This window comes from Triticum urartu, chromosome 3, assembly GCF_003073215.2.
Source record: "Triticum urartu cultivar G1812 chromosome 3, Tu2.1, whole genome shotgun sequence".
Lineage (NCBI taxonomy): Eukaryota > Viridiplantae > Streptophyta > Magnoliopsida > Poales > Poaceae > Triticum > Triticum urartu.
The window spans coordinates 608579172-608599770 of NC_053024.1; positions in this window are offsets into that span (position 1 = coordinate 608579172).

Genomic DNA, 20599 nt, shown 5'->3' on the forward strand with positions numbered 1-20599 from the left:
CTGAAGACAATGCAATAAGGCCTCGTATTCGGCTGCATTGTTGGAGTCTGTGTATAATATTTGGAGTATGTACTGAAATGTATCTCCAGTGGGGGATGTTAAGACAACGCCCACCCCTAAGCCCGCCAGCATTTTGGAACCATCGAAGTGCATGGCCCAGTTGGAATATGTGTAGTACTCTTTAGGGAGTTCGGCTTCTGTCCATTCGGCAATGAAGTCTACCAGTACTTGGGATTTGATGGCCCGGCATGGCTCTGGATCAGTGTCAAAATTTGCATCGACGTAACCCTTTACGACGAACCTTTTTGTCACCTCCATAATCGAGAAACATATCCTTATTCCACTAAGGATATTTTTGACCAATGTCCAGTGATCTACTCTTAGATCACTATTGTACTCCCTTGCCAAAAACAGTGTAGGGTATACAATAGATCTGGTACACAGCATGGCATATTTTATAGAACCTATGGCCAAGGCATAGGGAATGACTTTGATTATCTTTCTATCTTCTATCGTGGTCGGGCTTTGAGTCTTACTCAGTTTCACACCTTGTAACACAGGCAAGAACTCTTTCTTTGACTGTTCCATTTTGAACTACTTCAAAATCTTGTCAAGTATGTACTCATTGAAAAACTTATCAAGCGTCTTGATCTATCTCTATAGATCTTGATGCTCAATATGTAAGCAGCTTCACCGAGGTCTTTCTTTGAAAAACTCCTTTCAAACATTCCTTTATGCTTTGCAGAATAATTCTACATTATCTCCGATCAACAATATGTCATTCACATATACTTATCAGAAATGATGTAGTGCTCCCACTCACTTTCTTGTAAATACAGGCTTCACCGCAAGTCTGTATAAAACTATATGCTTTGATCAACTTATCAAAGCGTATATTCCAACTCTGAGATGCTTGCACTAGTACATAGATGGATCGCTGGAGCTTGCATATTTTGTTAGCACCTTTAGGATTGACAAAACCTTCTGGTTGCATCATATACAACTCTTCTTTAATAAATTCATTAAGGAATGCAGTTTTGTTTATCCATTTGCCAGATTTCATAAAATGTGGCAATTGCTAACATGATTCGAACAGACTTAAGCATAGATACGAGTGAGAAACTCTCATCATAGTCAACACCTAGAACTTGTCGAAAACCTTTTGCGACAATTCTAGCTTTGTAGATAGTAACACTACTATCAACGTCCGTCTTCCTCTTGAAGATCCATTTAATCTCAATGGCTCGCCGATCTTTGGGCAAGTCAATCAAAGTCCATACTTTGTTCTTATACATGGATCTCATCTCAGATTTCATGGCCTCGAGCCATTTCATGGAATCTGGGCTCATCATCGCTTCCTCATAGTTCGTAGGCTCGTCATGGTCAAGTAACATGACCTCCAGAACAGGAGTACCGTATCACTCTGGTGCGGATCTCACTCTGGTTTACCTACGAGGTTCGGTAGCAACTTGATCTGAAGTTACATGATCATCATCATTAGCTTCCTCACTAATTGGTGTAGGAGTCACAGAAACAGATTTCTGTGATGAACTACTTTCCAATAAGGGAGCAAGTACAGTTACCTCATCAAGTTCTACTTTCCTCCCACTCACTTCTTTCAAGAGAAACTCCTTCTCTAGAAAGGATCCATTCTCAGCAACGAATATCTTGCCTTCGGATCTGTGATAGAAGGTGTACCCAACATTTTCTTTTGGGTATCCTATGAAGACGCACTTCTCCGATTTGGGTTTGAACTTATCAGGTTGAAACTTTTTCACATAAGCATTGCAACCTCAAACTTTAAGAAATGACAGCTTAGGTTTCTTGCCAAACCATAGTTCATATGGTGTCGCCTCAACGGATTTAGATGGTGCCCTTTTTAACGTGAATGCAGCCGTCTCTAAAGCATAACCCCAAAACGATAGCGGTAAATCAGTAAGAGACATCATAGATCGCACCATATCTAATAAAGTACGATTACGACGTTCGGACACACCATTACACTGTGGTGTTCCAGGTGGCATGAGTAGTGAAACTATTTCACATTGTTTTAACTGAAGGCCAAACTCGTAAATCAAATATTTTACTTCTGCGATCATATCGTAGAAACTTTTATTTTTGTTACGATGATTCTCCACTTCACTCTGAAATTCTTTGAACTTTTCAAATGTTTCAGACTTGTGTTTCATCAAGTAGATATACTCATATCTGCTCAAATCATCTATGAAGATCATAAAATAATGATACCTGCCGCGAGCCTCAATATTCATTGGACCACATACATCAGTATGTATGATTTCCAACAATCTATTGCTTGCTGCATTGTTCTGGAGAACGGAGTCTTAGTCATCTTGCCCATGAGGCATGGTTCGCAAGCATCAACTAATTCATAATCAAGTGATTCCAAAAGTCCATTAGCATGGAGTTTCTTCATGCACTTTACACCAATATGACCTAAACGGCAGTGCCACAAATAAGTTGCACTATCATTATTAACTTTGCATCTTTTGGTTTCAATATTATGAATATGTGTATCACTACGATCGAGATCCAACGAACCATTTTCATTGGGTGTGTAACCATATATGTAAACAGAACAACAATTTATTCTCTCACTTAAATGAATAACTGTATTGCAATAAACATGATCAAATCAGATTCATGCTCAATGCAAACACCAAATAACACTTAATTAGGTTCAACACTAATCCCGAAAGTATAGCGAGTGTGCGATGATGATCATATCAATCTTGGAACCACTTCCAACACACATCGTCACTTCACCCTTAACTAGTCTTTGTTCATTCTGCAACTCCCGTTTCGAGTTACTACTCTTAGCAACTGAACCAGTATCAAATACCGGGGGGCTGCTACGAACACTAGTAAAATACACATCAATAATCCGTATATCAAATATACCTTTGTTCATTTTGCCATCCTTCTTATCAGCCAAATACTTGGGGCAGTTCCGCTTCCAGTGACCAGTCCCTTTGCAGTAGAAGCACTTAGTCTCAGGCTTAGGACCAGACTTGGGCTTCTTCACTTGAGCAGCAACTTGCTTGCCATTCATCTTGAAGTTCCCTTTCTTTCCCTTTGCCCTTTTTTGAAACTAGTGGTCTTGTTAATCATCAACACTTGATGCTCTTTCTTGATTTCTACCTTCATCGATTTCATCATCATGAAAAGCTCGGGAATCGTTTCCGTTATCCCTTGCATATCATAGTTCATCATGAAGTTCTACTAACTTGGTGATGGTGACTAGAGAATTCTGTCAATCACTATCTTATCTAGAAGATTAACTCCCACTTGATTCAAGCGATTGTAGTACCCAGACAATCTGAGCACATGCTCACTGCTTGAGCTATTCTCCTCCATCTTGTAGCTATAGAACTTGTTGGAGACTTCATATCTCTTAACTCGGGTATTTGCTTGAAATATTAACTTCAACTCCTGGAACATCTCATATGGTCCATGACGTTCAAAACGTCTTTGAAGTCCCGATTCTAAGCCGTTTAAGCATGGTGCACTAAACTATCAAGTAGTCATCATGTTGAGCTAGCCAAACGTTCATAACGTCTGCATCTGCTCCTGCAATAGGTTTGTCACCTAGCAGTGCATCAAGGACATAATTCTTCTGTGCAGCAATGAGGATAAACCTCAGATCATGGATCCAATCCGCATCATTGCAACTAACATCTTTGAACTTAGTTTTCTCTAGGAACATATCAAAAATAAAACAGGGGAGCTAAACGCGAGCTATTGATCTACAACATAGATATTCTAATACTACCAGGACTAAGTTCATGATAAATTTAAGTTCAATTAATCATATTACTTAAGAACTCCCACTTAGAAAGACATCCCTCTAATCTTCTAAGTGATCACGTGATCCAAATCAACTAAACCATAACCGATCATCACATGAAATGGAGTAGTTTTCAATGGTGAACATCACTATGTTGATCATATCTACTATATGATTCACGCTCGACCTTTCGGTCTCAGTGTTCCGAGGCCATATCTGCATATGCTAGGCTCGTCAAGTTTAACCTGAGTATTCTGCATGTGCAAAACTGACTTGCACCCGTTGTAGATGGACGTAGAGCTTATCACACCCGATCATCACGTGGTGTCTGGGACGACGAACTTTGGCAATGGTGCATACTCAGGGAGAACATTTTTATCTTGAAATTTAGTGAGAGATCATCTTATAATGCTACCGTCAATCAAAGCAAGATAAGATGCATAAAAGATAAACATCACATGCAATCAAAATATGTGACATGATATGGCCATCATCATCTTGTGCCTTTGATCTCTATCTCCAAAGCATCGTCATGATCTCCATCTTTACCGGTATGATACCATGATCTCCATCATCTTGATCTATATCAATGTGTTGTCACATGGTCGTCTCGCCAACTATTGCTCTTGCAACTATTGCTATCGCATAGCGATAAAGTAAAGCAATTATTTGGCGCTTGCATCTTATGCAATAAAGAGACAACCATAAGGCTTCTACCAGTTGCCGATAACTTCAACAAAACATGATCATCTTATACAACAACTTATATCTCATCATGTCTTGACCATATCACATCACAACATGCCCTGCAAAAACAAGTTAGACGTCCTCTACTTTGTTGTTGCAAGTTTTACGTGGCTGCTACGGGCTAAGCAAGAACCGTTCTTACCTACGCATCAAAAACCACAACGATAGTTTGTCAAGTTGGTGCTGTTTTAACCTTCGCAAGGACCAGGCGTAGCCACACTCGGTTCAACTAAAGTTGGAGAAACTCACACCCGCCAGCCACCTGTGTGCAAAGCACGTCGGTAGAACCAGTCTCGCGTAAGCGTACGCGTAATGTCGGTCCGGGCCGCTTCATCCAACAATACCGCCAAACCAAAGTATGACATGCTAGTAAGCAGTATGACTTATATCGTCCACAACTCACTTGTGTTCTACTCGTGCATATAACACCAACGCATAAAACCTGGCTCTGATACCACTGTTGGGGAACGTAGTAATTTCAAAAAAAATCCTACGCACACGTAAGATCATGGTGATGCATAGCAATGAGAGGGGAGAGGGTTGTCTACGTACCCTAGTAGACCGGCAACGGAAGCGTTGACACAACATAGAGGAAGTAGTCATACGTCTTCCCGATCCGACCGATCCAAGTACCGAACGTACGGCACCTCCGAGTTCTGCACACGTTCAACTCGGTGACGTCCCTCGAGCTCCGATCCAGCTGACTGTTGAGGGAGAGTTTCGTCAGCACAATGGCGTGATGACGGTGATGATGTTCTACCGACGCAGGGCTTCGCCTAAGCACCGCTATGATATGACCGAGGTGGAATATGGTGGAAGGGGGCACCGCACACGGCTAAGGAACGATCACGAAGATCAACTTGTGTGTCATGGGGTGCCCCCTGCCCCCGTATATAAAGGAGGGAGGGGGGAGGTGCGGCCGGCCCCTAGGGGTGCGCTTGGAGGAGTCCTACTCCCACCGGGAGTAGGACTCCCCCCTCTTGCCTTGTTGGAGAAGGAAAGGGGAAGGGGGAAAGAGGAAAGGGGGGTGCCGCCCCCCTTCCTTGTCCTATTCGGACTAGGGGGAGGGGGTGTGCGGCCTGCCCTGGCCGGCCCTCCTCTTCTCCCTTAGGGACCATGTAGGCCCATTAACCCCCGGGGGGTTCCGGTAACCCCCCAGTACTCCGGTAAAATCCTGATTTCACCCAGAACGATTCCGATATCCAAATATAGGCTTCCAATATATCAATCTTTATGTCTCGACCATTTCGAGACTCCTTGTCATGTCCGTGATCACATCTGGGACTCCGAACTACCTTCGGTACATCAAAACACAAAAACCCTAATTACGATCGTCACCGAACTTTAAGCGCGCGGACCCTACGGGTTCGAGAACTATGTAGACATGACCGAGACACTTCTCCGGTCAATAACCAATAGCGGAACCTGGATGCTTATATTGGTTCCTACATATTCTATGAAGATCTTTATCGGTCAAATGGCATAACAACATATGTTGTTCCCTTTGTCATCGGTATGTTACTTGCCCGAGATTCGATCGTCGGTATTCCAATACCTAGTTCAATCTTGCTACCGGCAAGTCTCTTTACTCGTTCCGTAATACATCATTCTGCAACTAACTCATTAGTTGCAATGCTTGCAAGACTTAAGTGATGTGCATTACCGAGTGGGCCCAGAGATACCTCTCCGACAATCGGAGTGACAAATCCTAATCTCGAAATACGCCAACCCAACAAGTACCTTCGGAGACACCTGTAGAGCACCTTTATAATCACCCAGTTACGTTGTGACGTTTGGTAGCACACAAAGTGTTCCTCCGGTAAACGGGAGTTGCATAATCTCATAGTCATAGGAACATGTATAAGTTATGAAGAAAGCAATAGCAACAAACTAAACGATCAAGTGCTAAGCTAACAGAATGGGTCAAGTTAATCACATCATTCTCCTAATGATGTGATCATGTTAATCAAATGACAACTCATGTCTATGGTTAGGAAACATAACCATCTTTGATCAACGAGCTAGTCAAGTAGAGGCATACTAGTGACACTCTGTTTGTCTATGTATTCACACATGTATTATGTTTCCGGTTAATACAATTCTAGCATGAATAATAAACATTTATCATGATATAAGGAAATAAATAATAACTTTATTATTGCCTCTAGGGCATATTTCCTTCAATAATAACATTGGTTCGCTGACGCTTGGCGCGGCTAGGATTGGGTTGCTTGCTAAAAGAGCCTTTATTTCTTCCAATCCGGCTGTTGTTGTATCTGTCCACTCGAAGTGATCGGTGCGCCGGAGAAGTCGATAAACTGGCAATGCTTTTTCTCCTAGTCTAGAGATAAAGCGGCTTAAAGCTGCCATGCATCCAGTTAGTCTTTGGACCTGTTTAAGGTCTGTTGGTGTAGCCAATTGTGACAAAGCTCGGATTTTGGCTGGATTTGCCTCGATTCCTCTACTGGACACAATGAAGCCCAGTAGTTTTCCATAGGGGACGCCGAAAACACATTTTTCTGGATTGAGCTTAATGCCATATGTCTGGAGATTGTCGAATGTGAGACGTAAGTCATCTATTAATGACTCGACGCGCTTAGTCTTGATGACGACGTCGTCCACATATGCTTCAACTGTCTTGTCGATTTGTTTCTCCAGGCATGTTTAAATCATGCGTTGGTAGGTGGCGCCAACGTTTTTGAGCCCAAAGGGCAAAGTGTTGAAGCAGAAAGGCCCGTATGGGGTAATAAATGTCGTTGCGGCTTGGTCAGATTCCTTCATTTTAAGTTGATAGTATCCGGAATACGCGTCGAGGAAACACAGTGAGTCGTGTCCTGCAGTGGCATCAATAGTTTGATCGATGCAGGGGAGGGGGAATGGATCCTTAGGGCAAGCTTTGTTGAGGTCTTTGAAATCGACGCACAAGCGCCAAGATTTATCCTTCTTTGGCACCATCACTAGGTTTGCTAGCCAGTCCAGATGTTTTATTTCTTTGGTGAATCCGCCCTCAATTAGCTTGGCTAGCTCTTCCCCCATAGCTTGTCGTTTGGGTTCAGAAAAGCGCCGCAGTGTTTGCTTAACTGGCTTGTATCTCTTCAATATATTGAGGCTGTGCTCAGCCAACCTGCGTGGGATTCCTGGCATATCAGAAGGGTGCCAGGAGAATATGTCCCAGTTCTCGTGTAGGAACACTTGTAGTGCGGCGTCCACCGTCGAGTCCAGCTGTGCACCAATGGAGGTTGTCTTCTTTGGGTCCGTCGGGTGGACTTGAAATTTGACTATTTCATCTGCTGGTTTGAAGGAGGTGGATTTGGAGCGCTTGTCGAGGATTACGTCGTCCCTATCCACCGTTGAGCGCAGCGCAGTTAACTCTTCGGCCGCAAGGGCCTCAGAGAGTGCCTCAAGGGCCAGGGAGGCTGTTTTGTTTTCTGCACGGAGGGCTATATCCAGATCACTAGCGAGAGTGATAATACCGTTGGGCCCGGGCATTTTGAGCGTCATGTACCCGTAATGAGGTATGGCTTGAAAGCGTGTGAACGCATCTCGCCCCAACAGGGCATGGTATCCACTGTTGAAAGGGGCCACTTGGAAGGTTATCTCTTCGGACCGATAGTTCTCCGGCGTGCCGAATACCACGTCAAGTGTGATTTTTCCCGCGTATTGTGCCTCCCAACTGGGAATAATTCCTTGGAAGGTCGTGCTACTTCGCTCGATACAGCTCCTGTCTATTTCCATTTTACTGAGTGTATCCTCGTAGATGAGGTTTAATCCGTTGCCACCGTCCATGAGCACCTTGGTGAGTCGAAAACCGTCCACAATTGGATTGAGGACCAATGCGGTTGGTGCCCGGACTGACCGGGTTTTTGGTTCGTCACTGGCATTAAAAGTTATGGCCATGTCGTTCCAAGGATTTATTGTTGCGACTTGACAGACTTCGGCGAGGTCACGGAGTGCACTTTTGCGCCGATTGTTTGAAGCGAAAGTCTCGAAGACCGTCAATACTCTACGGTCATCGTGTTCCCGGGGGAATTGTTCCGATGTATTTTTGGTGAGGATATCCTCACCACTCTTGGCCACTTGCCGAAGTATCCAACATGCTCTAAGGCTGTGGGTAGGTATGGTATCCGGTGTTGTGTGTATTTTGCACGGCCTATCGAGCCATCCCTCCAGAACGGTTCTGTGCCCCGTAATGGGTTTGGATTTCTTTACTGCTATGTCGGGCGCCCCGTGAGGGTGCATCCTTTTTGTCCGGATGAAAGGTTGAGTGGGAGCTAGCGGTTCCCAACGAGCTGTCGTACTATGGTTGCCAAGTCGGCGAAGAGTAATACGTGATGGCGGTTGATAGCGTTGAGGATTCCTTCGTCCGTACAATTACTGCGGAATATTGAGATCACGTCTTTGTCGCGGCAATCTTTGATCTTGTCTTGACAAGGAGGAATCTGGCCCAAAAGTGATGGACTGTTTCCTGAGACTGTTGCCGTAGGTATAGCGTACATCTGGGTGGGTGGGTGGATTTAAATCCGAACCCTGACCCAATTTGGGATCCGGAGTTTGAGAAATTTCCGAGCTTAATAGTTCGGGCTCCGGGAGATCGACCGATTTTTTAGGTCTACCGTCTGATTCCAAGTTCGGAGGTCAAGGCATGTCGTTCCGTGGGCAGGTATTCCGAACGTAGTTCGTCCTCAGTATAGAGGGAGAGTTGTTGTTTTGCTACTCCACTACCGCTATCTGATGGGTGATCGATGGAGATTTGATTTCTCTTTGATCGGGTTTAAGCCCAATCCGACCGTAGTCTGTAGCGACCCCCAAGGCGGCAATGCGATCTAGGAGTTCGTTCAAGGACGATAATTCCGTTGGATCCATCTGTTTGGAGTATTCGGAGGCGATTTTCGATGACCCAAGGAGTCATCGTCGGCTCACCGGTTGAACGGGCGGTCATGATAAAGCCACCCAACCGAAGGGTTTGGCCTAAGGCCAGGGCTCCATCGGCGGTGATGTTGTCCTTGATCACAAGGCAAGCCATCAACCCTGACTTCGACATCACAGTGGAGCTCTCAATGAAAGCACCAATGTCGGTGTCAAAACCGGCGGATCTTGGGTAGGGGGTCCCAAACTGTGCGTCTGAGGTTGATGGTAACAGTAGATAGGGAACACAATGTTTACCTAGGTTCGGGCCCTCTCGATGGAGGTAAAGCCCTATGTCCTGCTAGATTAATATTGATGAGTATGGGGGTTACAAGAGTTGATCTACCACGAGATAGTAATGGCTAAAACCCTAGAAGTCTAGCCTATCTGATTATGATTGTCCCTACGGACTAAACCCTCCAGTTTATATAGACACTAGAGGGAACTAGGGTTGTACAAGGTCGGTTACATAGAAAGGAAATAGTGCATCTGGCCACCTAGCTTGCCATCTACGCAAAGGAGAGTCCTATGCGGACACGCGAGAAAGTCTTCTATCTTGTATCTTCATGGCCCAATAGTCCAGCCCATGTCCAACAGGCCAGCCGCTCGAGGACGCCTTAGTCCAGGACTCCCTCACCCTCCACCGGCTACTGTTCAACCAGCCCTCCACTGGGTCCTGTTCATCCACCCCAACCGGCTCGATCAGGGTCCTGTTCATCCAGCGGGAACGACCTCTACTACCACGGGATCCTGTTCATCAAACTCCCCACCAAGAATTGTTCATCCAACCCCCCCCCCAATAACGCTCACTGTTCATCAAGGGAAGGAGGCAGCAGGGTTCAATTGGCTTCAGTTAGAAGCAGTAGTGAAGGAATCACTCGGGTTCAGTTAACAGCAAGGGATCGATCGCTCGGGTTCCGTAACGTAGCTAGTGCAATCGCTCGGGTTCAGTTAGAGCCCAACGCCTCGCTCGGGTTCAGTTAGAGTGCAACACCTCACACACACGTGCGTACGTATGAGAGAAATGTGCATCACTCGCATCCTGATCGCCCATCGTAACCGGGAACTCCCCTGATATTTTCCTCGCCCTCGCCTCTACCACGGTTTTTTTGGTCATGGACGGCCCAAAGAATGTTATGCAACTGCGTCTCTGGCCCGCCCAGGATGAAAAGCCCATTTTTTGTCATGATTTTTTTCATAGAAGTAGGAGACCACCACATCTATGATGATACCGGGTTCTGTCACAATTATCGTCATAGGAGTGTCATACGCATGATAGAAAAAAATCGTTCAGCCCAAAATGTCACAGATGTATCTTTTTTTGTAGTGATTGCTCTTGCCAGTACATTTTGTCGTGTAACACTTGTACTTCCAGGGATTGGTAGTTGATTATGTAGCATCAATCTGCATCTTATCTTCATTATCCTCTATCCCTTCCAGTATTATCATATCTATAATTACTCTCTACGAAATGTAGAGTACAGGCAATGATTATGAATAAGATTATGTGCTGAAATTCTTGAGTTATCCTTCCCTTGACATGGAGAAGGGCATTATAAAGCCAGTGTTAACTGTTAATGTAAGTCAGTCTTTCTAAAGCCTTTATGCTCAATTGCTGTTTATTTTGCTCATACTCCCTATCATTTACTGTTGTTTAGTTTGTTGTTTCTATCAAAATGCATGTTTGCAAGAACCGTAAGTTCCAAGTTTTACTTGTAAAACCAAATTCCTTATTCATACCATGCACATTACTCAATACTACCTATATGTATGCTTGTTTTTGTGGATCTATAATCCAGTGTGTGATGAAGCAGCCCACGTTTGCACCTTGTCATCTCCTGTTTTATCTTACTGATGTGGCTGATGATATGAACAACATGCCATGCACATTAACCAAAATAGATACAATGATTGTATTTGCCCTTCATCTATGCTTGTTATGTTGACATGGTAATCCAGTAGTGTGGTGAAGCTCCCGCATTATGAACAATGCCAAATTATGCTATTGATATTTTGAACTTACTCTTTATTTTCTAATTTGAAATTGGATGGAATTGACAGCACAATTATGATATATGTTTATACACGTGCAAAACCTGTCATCTCTCTGCTTGTTTCAGGGTGATATGCCTGATGGCATGCACAAGTCTGCTGAAGGCTGTGAGACAACCCCAACATATATTGCAGCAAAGAAGGCAAAACATCTTGAAGATAGCGAGACAACTCCAAAGTCTTGTCTTGATGCGGTGTTCAAGTTACTTGAGACTAGTGCTACCTCTTGAGCATGCGTTGGTTTTCCCTTGAAGAGGAAAGGGTGATGCAGCAAAGTAGCGTAAGTATTTCCCTCGGTTTTTTAGAACCAAGGTATCAATCCAGTAGGAGACTACACACAAGTCCCTCGTACCTGCACCAACAATCAAGAACCTTGCAACACACGCGATAAAGGGGTTGTCAGACCCTTCACGGCCACTTGCAAAAGTGAGATCTGATAAAGATAATAAGATAAACATTTTTGGTATTTTTGTTGTATAGATTGAAAAGTAAAGATTGCAAAATAAACGGCGACATAAATTGGCAAGTTGACGATAAAATAATATAATGGAGAATAGACCCCGGGGCCATAGGTTTCACTAGTGGCTTCTCTCAAGATAGCATAATCTACGGTGGGTGAACAAATTATTGTCGAGCAATTGATAGAAAAGCGCATAGTTATGAGAATATCTAGGCATGATCATGTATATAGGCATCACGTCCGTGACAAGTAGACCAAAACGATTCTGCATCTACTATTATTACTCCACACATCGACCGCTATCCAGCATGCATCTAGAGTATTAAGTTCATAAGAACAGAGTAACGCATTAGGCAAGATGACATGATGTAGAGGGATAAAGTCAAGCAATACGATATAAACCCCATCTTTTTATCCTCGATGGCAACAATACAATACGTGCCTTGCTGCCCCTGCTGTCACTGGGAAAGGACACCGCAAGATTGAACCCAAAGCTAAGCACTTCTCCCATTGCAAGAAAGATCAATCTGGTAGGCCAAACCAAACTGATAATTCGAAGAGACTTGCAAAGATATTTAAATCATGCATATAAGAATTCAGAGAAGAATCAAATATTGTTCATAGATAATCTTGATCATAAACCCACAATTCATCGAATCTCGACAAACACACCGCAAAAAGAATTACATCGAATAGATCTCCAAGAGAATCGAGGAGAACTTTGTATTGAGATCCAAAGAGAGAGAAGAAACCATCTAGCTAATAACTATGGACCCGAAGGTGTGTGGTAAACTACTCACACATCATCGGAGAGGCTATGGTGTTGATGTAGATGCCCTCCGTGATCGATTCCCCCTCCGCCGGAGCACCGGAAAAGGCCCCAAGATGGGATCTCACAGGTATAGAAGGTTGCGGTAGTGGAAATAGGGTTTCGTGGTGCTCCTGGATGTTTTCAGGGTATATGAGTATATATATGCGAAATAAGTAGGTCGGTGGAGCCATGAGGGGCCCACGAGGGTGGGGGCGCGCCCACCCCCCTGGGGCGCGCCCTCCTGCCTCGTGGATTCCTCGTTGCTTCCTTGACGTCCACTCCAAGTCTCCTGGATTGTGTTTGTTCCAAAAACGATCCTCACGAAGGTTTCATTCTGTTTGGATTCCGTTTGATATTCCTTTTCTGCGAAACACTGAAATAGGAAAAAAACGCAATTTGCACTGGGCCTTCGGTTAATAGGTTAGTCCCAAAAATAATATACAAGTGCATAATAAAGCCCATTAGACATCCAAAACAGATAATATAATAGCATGTAACAATAAAAAATTATAGATACGTTGGAGACGTATAAAGCATCCCCAAGCTTAATTCCTGCTCGTCCTCGAGTAGGTAAATGATAAAAACAGAATTTTTGATGTGGAATGCTACCTAACATAATTTTCAAAGTAATTCTATTTATTGTGGAATGAATGTTGAGATCCGAAAGATAGAAGATAAAAGTTTAATATTGACATAAAAATAATAATACTTCAAGCATACTAACTAAGCAATTATGTCTTCTCAAAATAACATGGCCAAAGAAAGCTTATCCCTACAAAATCATATAGTTTGGCTATGCTTCATTTTCGTCACACAAAAATGCTCTCATCATGCACAACCCCGATGACAAGACAAGCAATTGTTTCATACTTTAGTAATCTCAAACTTTTTTCAACTTTCATGCAATACCTGAGCGTGAGCCATGGACATAGCACTATGGGTGGAATAGAATATAATGATGGGAGTTGTGTGGAGAAGACAAAAAAGGAGAAAGTCTCACATTGACGCGGCTAATCAATGGGCTAGGGAGATGCCCATCAATTGATGTTATTGCAAGGAGTAGGGATTGCCATGCAATGGATGCACTAGAGCTATAAATGTATGAAAGCTCAACAAAAGAAACTAAGTGGGTGTGCATACAACTTGCTTTCTCACAAAGACCTAGGGCATTTGAGGAAGCCCGTTGTTGGAATATACAAGCCAAGTTCTATAATGAAAAATTCCCACTAGTATATGAAAGTGACAAAATAAGAGACTCTCTATCATAAAGATCATGGTGCTACTTTGAAGCACAAGTGTGGAAAAAATATAGTAGCATTATCCATTTTATTTCTTTTCTCTTTTTTTTTGGGGGGGGGACAATGCTCTATTAATGATGATCGTCACACTTCTATTTATTTACAACTCAATGATTACAACTCGATACTAGAACAAAATATGACTCTATATGAGTGCCTCCGGCGGTGTACCGGGATGGGCCATGAATCAAGAGTGACATGCAAGGCAATATGACAATGGTGAAGCGTGTCATAATAAATGAAATGGTGGAAATTTTCATGGCAATATATCTCGGAATGGCTATGGAAATGCCATAATAGGTAGGTATGGTGGTTGTTTTGAGGAAGATATAAGGATGTTTATTTGTGATAGAGCATATCATATCACGGGGGTTGGATGCACCGGCGAAGTTTGCACCAACTCTCAAGGTGAGAAAGGGCAATGCGCGGTACCGAAGAGGATAGCAATGATGGAAAGGTGAGAGTGTGTATAATCCATGGAATCAACATTAGTCATAAAGAACTCACATACTTATTGCAAAAATCTACAAGTCATCAAAAACCAAGCATTATGTGCATGCTCCTAGGGGGATAGATTGGTAGGAAAATACCATCGCTTGTTCCCGACCGCCACTCATAAGGATGACAATCAAAGAACACCTCATGTTTCAAATTTGTCGCACAACGGTCACCATACATGCATGCTACAGGACTTGCAAACTTCAACACAAGTATTTCTCAAATTCACAACTACTCAACTAGCACGACTCTAATATTACCATCTTCATATCTCAAAACAATCATCAAGTATCAAACTTCTCGTAGTATTCAATGCACTTTTTATGAATTTTTTATTATACCCATCTTGGATGCCTATCATATTCGGACTAATTTTATTGCCAAAGCAAATCACCATGCTATTCTGAAGGACTCTGAAAGTAATAAAAGTGAAGCATGAGAGATCAATAATTTCCATAAAATAAAACCACCACCGTGCTCTAAAAGATACAAGTGAAACGCTAGAGCAAAATTATCTAGCTCAAAAGATATAAGTGAAGCACAAAGAGTATTCCAATAAATTCCGATTGATGTGTGTCTCTCCAAAAGGTGTGTACAGCAAGGATGATTCTGGTAAACTAATAAGCAAAGACTCAAATCATACAAGACGCTCCAAGCAAAACACATAGCATGTGGTGAATAAAAATATAGCCTCAAGTAAAGTTACCGATGGACGAAGACGAAAGAGGGGATGCCTTCCGGGGCATCCCCAAGCTTAGGCTTTTGGTTGTCCATGAATTTTACCTTGGGGTGCAATGGAAATCCCCAAGATTAGGCTCTTGCCACTCCTTATTCCAAAATCCATCAAATCTTCACCCAAAACATGAAAACTTCACAACACAAAACTCAACAGAAAATCTCATGAGCTCCGTTAGTATAAGAAAACAAATCACCACTTTAAGGTACCGTGATGAACTCATTCTTTATTTATATTGGTGTTAAACCTACTGTATTCCAACTTCTCTATGGTTCATACCCCCCGATACTAGCCATAGATTCATCAAAATAAGCAAACAACACACGAAAAACAGAATCTGTCAAAAACAGAACAGTTTGTAGCAATCTATAGGTACTCCAAAAATCCTGAGAAATTAGGATGTCCTAAATAATTTGTATATTGATCTACTGCAGTTGCAATTGGTATTTTATCGCTCTCTGGTAAAAAACTTAAAACTATTCTCGTGAGCGCATACCTTCTGGGTTTTTTCCAGCAAGATCAAACAACTATCATCCAAGAAGATCCTAAAGGCTTTACTTGGCACAAACACTAATTAAAACATAAAAACACAGTCATAACAGAGGCTAGATAAATTATTTATTGCTAAGCAGGAACAAAAAACAAGAAACGAAAATAAAACTAGGTTGCCTCCCAACAAGCGCTATCGTTTAACGCCCCTAGCTAGGCATTGATAATTCCAATGATGCTCACATGAAAGACAAGAATTGAAGCACGAAGAGAGCATCATGAAACACGTGAAAAACACATCTAAGTCTAGCATACTTCCTATGCATAGGCATCTTATAGGCAAACAAATTATCATAGCAAGCAAAAACTAACATATGCAAGGAAGCGGAAAGAAACAATAGCAATCTCAACATAACGAGAGGTAATTTAGTGACACGAAAATTTCTACAACCATATTTTCCTCTCTCATAATAATTACATGTAGGATCATAATCAAATTCAACAATATAGATATCACATAACATATTCTCAACACGATCCACATGCATGCGAAGTTGACACTCTTCCAAAATAGTGGGATTAACATTAGCTAAAGTCATGACCTCTCCAAACCCACTTTTATCAAAAACTTCATAAGATTGAACATTCTCCAAATATGTGGGATCTAAAGTTGACACTCTTCCAAACCCACTTTCAATATTATTGCAAACATTATTATCAATCTCATATTCATCATGGGGCTTAAATAAATTTTCAAGATCATAGGAAGAATCACCCCAATCATGATCATTGCAACAAAGAGTAGTCATAGCAAAACTAGCATCCCCAAACTCGAGGTTTTTCATATCATTAACACAATTGACATTAAGCGAATTTATAATAACATCATTGCAATCATGCTTGTCATCAAAGGAACTATCAAGTATGGGTGCAATTGCAACGATCTCATGTTTAACATAAGGAACTGTAGCAAATTCATCTTCATAAATATTGGCATCATGGCCACAAGAATAGCAAGCATCATGTTCATCAAGGGATATTTCAATCAAATCATTGGAATCATAATTATCTATAGATTCATGCATATCATTATTTTCTTCTGAAGCAACGGTCATTCTTTCAATAAATTCTTTGACATAGACATTACGAGCATAGTTTTCATAGCAATATTTAAGCATGTCAAAACTTTCAGATTCATAGAGAGTAATATCATACTTTTCAATCAAAGAAGCAACTTCACAAGCACCCTTAAAAGCAACAAATTCTTCAATTTGTTCGATATCATAGTAACTATAAACACCCTTTGCATAAGAAGATAAGATTTCGTTGTCATTAAACTCACATAGGTAGGGGAGGTGTTTTTTAGAGTTCTTAGAGCAACAAGTAAAATCATAAATTTCACAAAGATTCCAAGCATAACACAAAAATCTGTTTATTTGATCACATAAGAGTCTCCCTTTTTCAGACAAACAGTGACGCACAAAATGAGCATGCTCATCTAAAGATTTCCCATCAACTAGGCTAGTTGGGGTTTCAACACGAGCGCATAAGGATCGAAGATGATCCAAGTAGAACACTTTAAGTGGATCCATATCAATAGATTTTTAGCAAGCAAAGATGCAAGCAAATAGAAGGCACATGGAAACACAAACAAAGATACATACGGGAAGAAGGTGAAGAAAAGGCAAAGGTTTTCAAAACTCGTTTTAGAAGTGGGGGAGAGGAAAATGAGAGGCAAATGGCAAATAATGTAATGCGAGGGATAAGAGTTTGTGATGGGTACTTGGTGTGTCTTGACTTGTGCATAGATCTCCCCGGCAACGGCGCCAGAAATCCTTCTTGCTACCTCTTGAGCATGCATTGGTTTTCCCTTGAAGAGGAAAGGGTGATGCAGAAAAGTACCGTAAGTATTTCCCCCGGTTTTTGAGAACCAAGGTATCAATCCAGTAGGAGACTACACGCAAGTCCCTCGTACCTGCACAAACAATCAAGAACCTTGCAACCAACGCGATAAAGGGGTTGTCAGTCCCTTCACGGCCACTTGCCAAAGTGAGATCTGATAAAGATAATAAGATAAATATTTTTGGTAGATTGCAAAATAAACGGCGACGGAAATTGGCAAGTTGATGGGAAAATAATATAATGGAGAATAGACCCCGGGGCCATAGGTTTCACTAGTGGCTTCTCTCAAGATAGCATAATCTACGGTGGGTGAACAAATTATTGTCGAGCAATTGATAGAAAAGCGCATAGTTATGAGAATATCTAGGCATGACCATGTATATAGTCATCACGTCCGTGACAAGTAGACCGAACGATTCTGCATCTACTACTATTACTCCACACATCGACCGCTATCCAGCATGCATCTAGAGTATTAAGTTCATAAGAACAGAGTAACGCATTAGGCATGACGACATGATGTAGAGGGATAAACTCAAGCAATATGATATAAACCCCATATTTTTATCCTCGATGGCAACAATACAATACGTGCCTTGCTGCCCCTGTTGTCACTGGGAAAGGACACTTCAAGATTGAACCCAAAGCTAAGCACTTCTCCCAGTGCAAGAAAGATCAATCTAGTAGGCCAAACCAAACTGATAATTCGAAGAGACTTGCAAAGATATTTAAATCATGCATATAAGAATTCAGAGAAGAATCAAATATTGTTCATAGATAATCTTGATCATAAACCCACAATTCATCAGATCTTGACAAACACACCGCAAAAAGAATTACATCGAATAGATATCCAAGAGAATCGAGGAGAACTTTGTATTGAGATCCAAAGAGAGAGAAGAAGCCATCTAGCTAATAACTATGGACCCGAAGGTGTGTGGTAAACTACTCACACATCATCGGAGAGGCTATGGTGTTGATGTAGATGCCCTCCGTGATCGATTCCCCCTCCGGCGAAGCGCCAGAAAAGGCCCCAAGATGGGATCTCACAGGTACAGAAGGTTGCGGCGATGGAAATAGGGTTTCGTGATGCTCCTGGATGTTTTCAGGGTATATGAGTATATATAGGCGAAAGAAGTAGGTCGGTGGAGCCACTAGGGGCCCACGAGGGTGGGGGGCGCGCCCTCCTGCCTCGTGGCTTCCTCGCTACTTCCTTGACATCCGCTCCAAGTCTCCTAGATTGCGTTTGTTCCAAAAACGATCCTCGCGAAGGTTTCATTCCGTTTGGATTCCGTTTGATATTTCTTTTGCGCGAAACACAGAAATAGGCAACAAAACAGCAATTTGCACTGGGCCTTCGGTTAATAGGTTAGTCCCAAAAATAATATACAAGTGCATAATAAAGCCCATTAAACATCCAAAACAGATAATATAATAGCATGGAACAATAAACGGCGACGGAAATTGGCAAGTTGATGGGAAAATAATATAATGGAGAATAGACCCGGGGGCCATAGGTTTCACTAGTGGCTTCTCTCAAGATAGCATAATCTACGGTGGGTGAACAAATTACTGTCGAGCAATTGATAGAAAAGCGCATAGTTATGAGAATATCTAGGCATGATCATGTATATAGTCATCACGTCCGTGACAAGTAGACCGAACGATTCTGCATCTACTACTATTACTCCACACATCGACCTCTATCCAGCATGCATCTAGAGTATTAAGTTCATAAGAACAGAGTAACGCATTAGGCATGACGACATGATGTAGAGGGATAAACTCAAGCAATATGATATAAACCCCATCTTTTTATCCTCGATGGCAACAATACAATACGTGCCTTGCTGCCCCTGTTGTCACTGGGAAAGGACACTTCAAGATTGAACCCAAAGCTAAGCACTTCTCCCAGTGCAAGAAAGATCAATCTAGTAGGCCAAACCAAACTGATAATTCGAAGAGACTTGCAAAGATATTTAAATCATGCATATAAGAATTCAGAGAAGAATCAAATATTGTTCATAGATAATCTTGATCATAAACCCACAATTCATCGGATCTTGACAAACACACCGCAAAAAGAATTACATCAAATAGATATCCAAGAGAATCGAGGAGAACTTTGTATTGAGATCCAAAGAGAGAGAAGAAGCCATCTAGCTAATAACTATGGACCCGAAGGTGTGTGGTAAACTACTCACACATCATCGGAGAGGCTATGGTGTTGATGTAGATGCCCTCCGTGATCGATTTCCCCTTCGGCGAAGCGCTGGAAAAGGCCCCAAGATGGGATCTCACAGGTACAGAAGGTTGCGGCGATGGAAATAGGGTTTCGTGGTGCTCCTGGATGTTTTCAGGGTATATGAGTATATATAGGCGAAAGAAGTAGGTCGGTGGAGCCACTAGGTGCCCACGAGGGTGGGGGGCGCGCCCTCCTGCCTCGTGGCTTCCTCGCTACTTCCTTGACGTCCGCTCCAAGTCTCCTAGATTGCATTTGTTCCAAAAACGATCCTCACGAAGGTTTCATTCCGTTTGGATTCCGTTTGATATTTCTTTTGTGCGAAACACAGAAATAGGCAACAAAACAACAATTTGCACTGGGCCTTCGGTTAATAGGTTAGTCCCAAAAATAATATACAAGTGCATAATAAAGCCCATTAAACATCCAAAACAGATAATATAATAGCATGGAACAATAAAAAATTATAGATACGTTGGAGACGTATCAACTAGCAGTCAGACAAGCTCACAGAATTCGTTGTCTAAATCAGTTCAACTTCTTCAGTCCCAAGTTCTAGCAGAAAGGCATTCTGCAACTCAACTTCGACTTGGAGTCCTATCTCTAAGAAAGATCGCGGAGAACACTAATGAGAACCTCATTGCTAAACAACTA